Below are 7,917 nucleotides of genomic sequence, written 5' to 3' on the forward strand. Positions count from 1 at the left end.
GAACATTAAATATATGTTTTATTAATTTCATTTCTCATTAAATTTTTTAATTTTTTTAGCATAAATCAAAATAATAAACATAATACAAATGTTAATTTTAATATATGATAATAAAATAATAAATGAGTAATAATAATCAATAATACAGTTATTATAATAATGTTTACCAAATCTCATTAATTAAAGAACAAAACTAAAATTTGAAGGTGCAGGTGAAATCCTTCTAGGGTGAAACACCCGCGTAATTAAATCTATTCAGACATTGGGCCATATCCTCAGGCTAAGCATAGAGATTGGGCCTAAACACCCTTGGAGTTTTAGTAGTATATGAAAAATCGCAAGAGTGTTCAAAACTTGAAAAACTCATTTTCCCTCCCCAAGTAGAAACACTCACTAAGTTTTGTGGTGATGGATTGGAACCCTCAGACTCTGCAATTCCTATCGGAATGCTTTCTCCACACGCTGTCACCGGCGCCCGAACCCCGCCGCCGCGCCGAATCCTCCCTCGCCGATGCCTCCGATCGCCCCAACTATGGCCTCGTGGTCCTCCGCCTGGTCTCGGAGACTTCCGTGGACGAGCAAATCAGGCAAGCCGCCGCCGTGAACTTCAAGAACCATCTCCGCACGCGGTGGTCTTCCGAGTCCCCCATACTTCCCCCGGAGAAGGAGCAGATAAAGTCTCTGATCGTTCCACTCATGCTCTCCGCTACCCGTAAGATTCAGAGTCAGCTCAGCGAAGCCCTCGCGGTTATTGGTAAGCACGATTTCCCCAAGGCATGGCCGGCGCTACTTCCCGAACTCATTTCCAATCTGAAAAACGCCTCACAAGCGTCCGATTATGCCTCTGTTAACGGCATTCTCGGTACCGCTGATTCCATTTTTAACAAATTCCGTTTCGCGTTTAGAACCAATGATCTTCTCCTGGATTTGAAGTATTGCCTCGATAATTTTGCTGCGCCTTTGCTTGAGGTTTTCCTTAAAACGGCGTCGTTGATTGACGCCAGTGTCAATTCCGGCGCGGACCTGCGCCCGCTCTTCGAGTCGCAGAGTCTGTGCTGTAGCATTTTTTACTCTTTGAATTTTCAGGAGCTACCCGAGTTCTTCGAGGATCACATGAAGGAGTGGATGGGTGAGTTTCGAAAATATCTCACCACCACTTATCCTGCTCTCGAGGGAAGTGGTGGCGATGGTCTTGCTATTGTCGATGAGCTTAGGGCCAAGGTCTGTGAGAATATTAATCTGTATATGGAAAAGAACGAGGAGGAATTTCAGGCTTATTTGAATGATTTCGCACTTGCTGTGTGGACCTTGCTGGGGAACGTGTCTCAGTCTTCTGACCGGGATCAGCTCGCCATTACCGCTATCAAGTTTTTGACCACGGTCAGTACTAGTGTTCACCATACCTTGTTTGCCAGTGAAGGGGTTGTTCCCCAGATCTGTCAGGGCATTGTGATCCCCAATGTGAAGTTGAGGGATGATGATGAGGAGCTTTTTGAGATGAATTATATAGAGTTTATAAGAAGGGATATGGAAGGTAGTGATCTTGATACTAGGAGGAGGATTGCCTGTGAGCTTCTCAAGGGAATTGCTACGCATTATGGGGATGTTGTGAGGAACATTGTCTCTTCGCAGATACAGAGTTTGTTGAGTTCATTTGCTGCCAACCCTGTGGGTAATTGGAAGGACAAGGACTGTGCTATATACTTGGTTGTTTCTCTCGCTACCAAGAAGGCTGGAACCAGTTACATCTCCACTGAGCTTGTTGACGTTCAGAGCTTTTTTGAATCCGTAATTGTCCCTGAGCTGCAGAGTCCCGATGTGAATGGGTATCCCATGCTTAAGGCAGGTGCACTAAAGTTTTTCACTATGTTCCGTAATCAAATATCCAAGTCCGTGGCATTGAAGTTTTTCCCAGATTTGGTTCGGTTCCTTGCTTCGGAATCAAATGTTGTACATTCTTACGCTGCAAGTTGTATTGAGAAACTCTTGTTGGTAAAGGATGAGATGGGTGAACCGCGCTATACTTCAGCAGACATCAATCCTATCTTCCCGTTACTGATGAACAATCTTTTCAGTGCCTTAAAGCACCAAGAGTCTGAGGAGAATCAATATGTGATGAAATGCATTATGAGGGTTCTCGGGGTTGCTGATCTTTCTGTTGATGTTTCTCGAGTTTGCATTGAGGGGTTGACCTTTATTCTTGGCGAAGTTTGCCGAAATCCTAAAAATCCTGTTTTCAACCATTATATTTTTGAGTCTGTTGCTATTCTTGTGAAGCGAGGCTGTGAGAAGGGCTTGTCTGTATCTATTTTCGAGGCAAGCCTTTTCCCTAAGCTGGAAATAATTTTGACCAATGATGTAACCGAATTTTTTCCATACACATTTCAGTTGCTTGCTCAGCTTGTTGAGCTAAACGGATCACCCATTCCGCCCATTTACATGCAGATATTTGTGATTCTTTTGTCGCCTGATTCATGGAAAAGATCCCCAAATGTTCCTGCACTTGTGCGTCTACTCCAAGCTTTCCTTCAAAAGGCACCGAATGAGATCAACCAGGGGGATAGACTGACTAAGGTGCTTGGCATATTTGACACACTTGTTCAATCTTCTAGCACATCCGATCAAGGTTTTTATGTACTCAACACCGTGATTGAAAGTCTTGAGTACGATGTTATTAAACCATATATTTCCCACATCTGGGCTGCTCTTTTCAGGGAGCTCCAGAGAAGGCGAACAGTGAAACTCATAAAATCTCTTCTGATATTTACTTCACTTTTTCTGATTAAACACGGGCCTTCAAACCTTGTCGATACTATGAACGCTGTGCAGCCAGATATTTTTAATGTGATTTTGAGTCAATTCTGGATACCTAATCTTAAGATGATTACGGGAGCTATCGAGCTTAAGTTGGCTGCTGTTGCCTCAACCAGACTCATATGTGAATCTCCCATTCTTTTGGATCCTGCTGCTGCTGAATCCTGGGGTAAGATGGTGGACAGCATTGTCACTCTTCTTTCACGGCCAGAACAGGAAAGGACTGAGGAGGAACCTGCTGTGCCAGATATTACAGAAAATGTTGGTTACACTGCTGCTTTTGTTCGTCTTTACAATGCTGGGAGGAAAGAAGAAGATCCACTAAAAGATATAAGTGACCCCAAAGAATTTTTTGTTGCTTCGTTGTCTCGGCTGTCGAGCCTTTCTCCTGGGAGGTACCCGAAGGTCATCAATGAATGGGTAGATCCGGCAAATCAAGCTGCATTACTCCAGCTTTGCAATAGATATAATCTCACAATTGTTTAAGTACTTGACACAAACCATCTTGCTTGCTTGGTTTGCTTTCTGTGGAGTTTCCTTTAGATTAGAATTTTCAAGATTGGAAGCCAATGTCCTATTGAATTTTGCATATATTTGTATGACTATGCATGCAATTGGTATCTTTTTTGCTGTGGATAATTGATTGTTAGAAATTGTTGTTTCATTGCTCTTACTTGCTAGGCCTTGAAATTTTGTTTCAGTGGGACAGTGGATATGATAGGCAATAGAGTTGGAATATGGAATAGGATTGGTTGTTAAAATGAAATAGGATGCCTTTTGTTTATTTTTTTTATTGTGTTAACTTGTTTGATAGAGGATGAAACATAATTTTAAGTTTGAATTTACTTTCATGCTATATGAAGGGTGGCTGCGGTTGTCGGTATCTTATAAGTGAATCGTACCATTCACTCAATTTTCAGTCCTTCAACATTTTATTTTACCCAAAGACATGGATACATATGATTAATATTCAATTATGTGTACTAACTACTATTACAGCTCTCCCCTCGTCAATTTTCTATTTGTTTTGGATAGCAAGTTTAGAATTTTTTTCTGGTAATGATTATGGGTTATACAAGTTATATAATGCATTAATTCTACTTATTCTAAATCCTGTTTTTGAACTGAAATTTGACTTCTGGGAAGTGTAGTATATAATTACTTAATGCTCCCTTTTATTATTTTATTGCGGCTATCATTTTCAGCAGCTACGTGAGTAAATTGTAATGTTCTGGCCAATTTTGTTTAATCATGCATTGTTGTGATTTGAATTCTAAGGGAATTTTCCTCAAGATCTCGATTCTTAATCCTAAACTCTTGCATTCTTTGCAAAATAATGAAAACTAGGCACCCACCACTAAACAAGTGGTAATGAAGCAAAGTTCTAATAAAATGCCAACAAACCGGTGAAGTTGGAAAAGCGCATTTTCATTGTAGGGATAATTCTTTGAGATGATGGATTTCATTGTACCATATTGCTTTTAAGTTTATTTTTTTAGTTTTGTTTAATATAAAAGTCCTTATACTTTATATTATGTCAATATATATTGGCTTAAGATAGAAAAAATAATTTTTATTCTTATAAACTTTTAAATTTTATATTATGTCAAGATATTTTATTAGAAAGGTATTGTAAAACTAAGAGATTAACCTTTAAGTCTTAATTTTGTGAATGCAACAAAAAATATTCTAACAAAAATATATATTTGATTTCCTTTGTTATGTAAGTTATGTCTTGATGTGTGTTGGGAGATTTCGGCAAGTGCATCGAATCGTTTCAAGTACATCGAATTGTTATGTAAGACCATGTATCGTTTTCCCAAAAGATTCGTAATACTAGAGAATTGTGCGATTAATAACTTATCTAGACTCAATAGAACAACATTCATTTACAAGCATGTGCAAAGAGATAAATTCACAAATATACAATGGTTGGACTTTGGTCATTAAAGGCACTTAGATTGGACAAGACTAGAAATTGTATGAAATGATATTGCTAAGGTTAGTTTTCACCTATTTCACTCTTGTGCTTACCCAATTTCATCTCCTCTCCATCAATTTACTAAAGTCAATCCACAAGAACACTCTAGCCCTAATCCCTTAGGTGGAAGAGCCTAGGTTTTCTCTATTAAACTCCAATCCCTTGGAAAATCTAACAAGCAAACCCGCATTAAAGAGCTAGGATCTTGAGACAACATGTGAGTCATCTTCCATCCCTAGAATCAATGACCACAAGGACTCTTGTTTCAGTTCAAGGTTTCATCTTACGTCCCCATAATCCATGAAACCCCAAATTCAAGTCATGAACATTCCTATTACATGCAAGCTTCAATATTGGAAACAAGAATACTAAAAATTGATAGAAAAGGCATATATATAATGAAATCAATCATCCATTACACAAGAATTCATAGGCTACAGCAATCCCTAACAAGATGAATCTGGTTCTCCACTTCCATGGAGAACCCTAAAGCTTACAAAATGGAAGATGGAAGAAGAAGGAGACCCAAAGGAAGAGGAGGAGATGTTCCCACAAGCTCCTCACGGCTTCCATGAGCTCCAGTAGTGAAATCGCACCTCCAAAGAACCAAAGACCCAAAGCCCTTCGCGTTTCTGAGTTAAATAGACAAATCTGTCATGTCAGCAAAAAATGGCACTCCAGACCCCCTGTGTGAGGGGGGCTCAAGCGCACGACAGTCATGATGCACTGGCGCTCCAGCGCCCTTGAGCCAGGGGCCCCAGCTAGGTTCAATAGCACTACTTCTTTTTTTGGTTTTTCTGCAGATTTGTTTGTTTTTGTGGCTGATTCAGTTCTCTACATTGTTGGAGATTCTTCCAAGCACATTATTAGCTACAAAATAAAGAGATTATAGATGAAATTACATCAAAGTAGCCCAAAACACAATTATTCATAAAACTAAGATAAAAGAGAGGATTAAAGTTATAAGCTAAAAAAGAGTTGATATAGCTACTAAATTAATGCTTAGAGAATGGTAAGAATTAGCATTATCAATGTGTTTTGTAACACCCGAATATTTTAAAGGGTATTACTGATAGTAGAGACTAAATTAATTTGATATCTCATATAAACAATCAAACTTTATTTCAATTACTTCAAAGTACAATACCAAACTTACAAACTTTAAACAATATAGTCTTCACCATTGAAATTTCAACTTATAAATTTTACACAACATAATCTTCCCAATACAAATTTATTCTTTTTACAAAAATCCCTGAAAGTTTTTCCCCGCATCTCTCTCATCTCTAAGCTTTTTCAACCGCATCTGCAACATTATCTAATCACATATAACATGAGTTATATGATCATAGTACAAACAAATAAGGGTAAGCCAACCATATCATAAAATCATTAAACTTGTAACAAAAATATTAAAATCAGGTATTTCTGCAATTGATAAAATATCATTATTCCGATGTCATTAATTCATCATTATCAAAATCATCTTTCTCATTTCCATAAATCTTACAAGTGTACCATGCTTACTCATGAAGCCTTATGGTCAGACCGCTCTCTGCCTGCTTCCTTAAGCCTCACTTACATACTATGTCTTACTTTCTGAAGCCTTATGGTCAGACCCCTCTCTGCCTGCTTCCAAAAATCTCAGGTGTTACTTTGCTCATACCAAACTCTCATGGTATAACTCGAACATACTACTCCCGGTAGTAAACATCATTTCATAAGTAATGATTTCTCATATCCACTCCAACATTTCATAAAAACCAACAATTCATACCCTCTTATCCACCTAACTCAATCATGTTCATTCTTTAATCATGAATTCATAATAACCCGTTTTGGTATCGATAAATTAAACACATTGCCAGATATCATGCTTCATATTATAAACTCATTTTGCCCATAACGAGTATAACTCAACATATTTTCACCGAACAAAGATCATGGATCAACCAAAATACATCAACATATCTTAGGAACTACATATTAAAGTCTGGGCTCAATGTAATGATAAATAAAATATATATGAAATTTTTACCATGATAATATTATGCATCTACAATCAACTTGTTTTATTTTATTTTCATCCTAGTAGAGATTTTTCTTTACCCCAATTGGTCACCGGAGAGGACCCAGATGTCTGAACGCATCAAACTCACCTTCGACGCCAGCACATATGACTAGTCACAACTGACTGGACCAGGCCAGGGCTGCTCTATGATCAGGGATGTGCCAACTCAGGTTTTTAAGGTTCCTCTATCCTACCAACAAAGGGAGGCCTTCAATAATTAACAATTTATTTATTTAATTTATCTACCTTGTTTTCTTATGCTCTAAATCTTAAAATGCCTAATTTTACTTCCTCTCACAACAACCTCAAACACTGTATATATATTTAATACCAATATACAAGCTATTACAGAACCCTTATTCCAAACCTTCCAACAAGATTAATTTCAACCAACAAACTCATTCAATAAAATCATTACAATAAACATCCATAATAGAATTCATACAAGATAATTATAAACAATTAACAATAATAAAACATTACTATAAATGGTCATAGAAGAATACAATATTTGACAATCATAACAATAATCTTAATATAAAAATTCATGGGGAAACAAGAAGTTGAATCTGGCAGAGCCGGTTAGACAACTTCTAATCCATCCATCAATACAATATAATTAAATAACAAGAACAATACATGTCTGGGGAAATAAGAAGTTGAATCTGGCAGAGCCGGTTAGACAACTTCTAATCCTTCCAAAAATGCAATAAAATAAATAAGTAAAGAAATAAATAGTTTGGGGAAACAAGAAGTTGAATCTGGCAGAGCCGGTTAGACAACTTCTAATCCTTCCAAAAATGTAATAAAATAAATACGGAAGGAAATAAAAAAAATTTGGGGAATCAAGAAATTGAATCTGGCAGAGCCGGTTAGACAATTTCTAATCCTTCCAAAATACAATAAAAATAAATAAGGAAAACAATAAAATGTTTGGGGAAACAAGAAATTGAATCTGGCAGAGCCGGTTAGACAATTTCTAATCCTTCCAAAATAAAAAAATAAACCACTAATAACATACAATTGACATAACATAATCAATATCACATTT

At 37.3% G+C, this 7,917-nt stretch overlaps 1 pseudogene; it reads left to right on the top strand.

Annotated features, from left to right (window-relative positions):
• Positions 1 to 345: 345 nt before the first annotated feature.
• On the top strand, positions 346 to 3,487 carry LOC124828614 (exportin-2 pseudogene; annotated as a pseudogene).
• The last annotated feature ends 4,430 nt before the right edge of the window (positions 3,488 to 7,917 follow it).

The sequence above is a fragment of the Vigna umbellata genome, chromosome 5 (genome assembly GCF_029865625.1).
Source record: "Vigna umbellata cultivar VRB3 chromosome 5, Vumbellata_1.0, whole genome shotgun sequence".
Lineage (NCBI taxonomy): Eukaryota > Viridiplantae > Streptophyta > Magnoliopsida > Fabales > Fabaceae > Vigna > Vigna umbellata.